Source organism: Dipodomys ordii, unplaced genomic scaffold (genome assembly GCF_000151885.1).
Source record: "Dipodomys ordii isolate 6190 unplaced genomic scaffold, Dord_2.0 Scaffold2, whole genome shotgun sequence".
NCBI classification, from domain to species: domain Eukaryota; kingdom Metazoa; phylum Chordata; class Mammalia; order Rodentia; family Heteromyidae; genus Dipodomys; species Dipodomys ordii.
This window is the reverse complement of record NW_012267218.1, coordinates 31,916,465-31,918,632: the sequence shown is the minus strand read 5'-3', so window position 1 is coordinate 31,918,632 and position 2,168 is coordinate 31,916,465.

The window sequence follows — 2,168 nt, the reverse complement described above, 5'->3', positions numbered from 1 at the left end:
CTACTTTCAGCTTTTTCTATTTAAAGTGGTACAGAGAAATCGAACCCAGGGCTTCTTGCATACTAGGAAAGCACTCTACCACTAAGCCACATTCCCAGCCTGCACCTTACATTCTATACTTTCTTTGAATATAGATGACAACACATCTCATTTATGGTGAAAAATGAAAAGCCAGTGAGAGGGAGAATCTCACAGGGAGACAGCATACAAATAACTAACGATACAATGGTCACTGGAGGTATAGCAAGGTAGTGGCCTACAGGAGTTGAGGAAGGAAGTCATTCAGAAGTGGCTTTTCAGCAGAGACACAGGTAGCGTAAAGTGTTGCCAAATGAACGGAGAGGACAGCTGGTCAACCAGGGGAGGGGGGCAGTGCAAAACCTGCACTCTTAACCACACCACACTATTGCCTTCTATAGATGATCCTGACGATAAACCTGGTTACAACAGGGGTCAACTTCCCATCTCTACATTGCTTCTAATTTGAGTTTTGGAGTCAGGACCAACTTAACTTCTGTAAATCCCTATTTCCTCATACAAACTGGGGATGTTGATGGTTCACCTCTCACACTGTGATGGTGTACAAGGATAAACTCTGACCTACCTCAAGTCACAATGCTGCCAGAGGATCCACTTGACAGGCCAGAGGCAGCAACTGATCGCTTCACAAAGATGCAGCCATACAAAGAAGCAAGGGGACCACACAGCTTCAGAGAACCATTAGTCCTAATGTAGGAGGAGCTAACAATCCATTAATGAGTACATTTCTATGGTCAGATGAGCAGCAATGAGTAGTAGCATCCTAACTCAAAATTCACCAGTCATGGCAAAGTAAACTGGTTTCTGTGAAGAAAATAAGCACTCACAAGGCAAGACATACATTTCTTAATTCATTAGCTAGTGCTAATGATAGCAATGCTTGATGGCTACCTAAACCAGATGGAAGTCTGAAATGAGCATGAAACCTTCATCATGACAGATGTCTAACAGTGGAGGTGTGTGTGGGGGGGTGAAGAACAATGCCAGTAGACAGAAAGCTGTAGCAGATGCTTGCAGAATGGCACTTGGATCGGGAACAGTCTTTAAGGCTTGTAAGGAAAAAAAATTTACTTCACTTTAAGTTGCCAGGTACTGCTGCAGTTTTCTCCAGCAAAGCCAACAGGGAAATCAAGCCAGGCTCAAGGCTTTGTGGGAATCACGGCCACTGGGAATTTCTGGAGAAAGTGTATTTGGTTAAGCCTTCTAATAGCCAATCAATTCGTGAGCCAAGCTACATTATTTGTAAAGCTCCTAAGGAAACATGGAGTCTTTATTAAGTCGTAGAGAAATAAAGGTGCTGATGTCAACTTTAATCAATGAAGGAAACCTCCAGACTCAAGTTACTTTCATGCAGCCTTACTGGAAGCAAGGGACTGAAAACAGAAGGCAGGAAATTGAAGAATCTGCTGTTAACTAGAAACTATCAGGGCTGGTGGCTCATGCCTATAATCCTAGCTATTCAGGAGGCTAGGGATTGTGGTTTGAAGCCAGCCTGAGCAGAAAAGTCCCTGTAAGACTCACCCCCTGCCCCCCGCCCCCCGTGGGGCTTGAACTCTGGGTTTGAGTGCTGTCCCTCAGCTCTTCAGCTCAAGGCTAGCACTCTACCACTTGAACCACAGCGCCACTTCCAGCTTTTTCTCCTTATGTGGTGCTGAGGAATCGAACGCAGGGCCTCATGCAGGCAAGGCAAGCACTCTACACTGAGCCACCTTCCCAACACCCCGCCCCCTCCCCCTTATCTCCAATTAAGCACACAAAAACTGGAAGTGGCACTGTGGCGCAAATGGTATAGTATTAGCTTTGAGCACAAAGACGTTCAGGGATAGCACCCAGGCTCTCAGTTCAAGCCCCACAACTGACCAAAAACAAAAAACAAAAAGAGCAGCTACCAAGCCTGGGAATGTGGCTTAGTGGTAGAGTGCATACCTAGCATGCATGAAGCCATGAGTTCAATTCCTCAGTACCACATAAACAGAAAAAGCTGGAAGTGGCACTGTGGCTCAAGTGGTAGAGTGCTAGCCTTGCCCAGGCCCTGAGTTTAAGCACTGGGACTGGCAAGAAGAACAAAAGGAAGAAAGAAAGGAAGGAAGGAAGGAAGGAAGGAAGGAAGGAAGGAAGGAAGGAAGGAA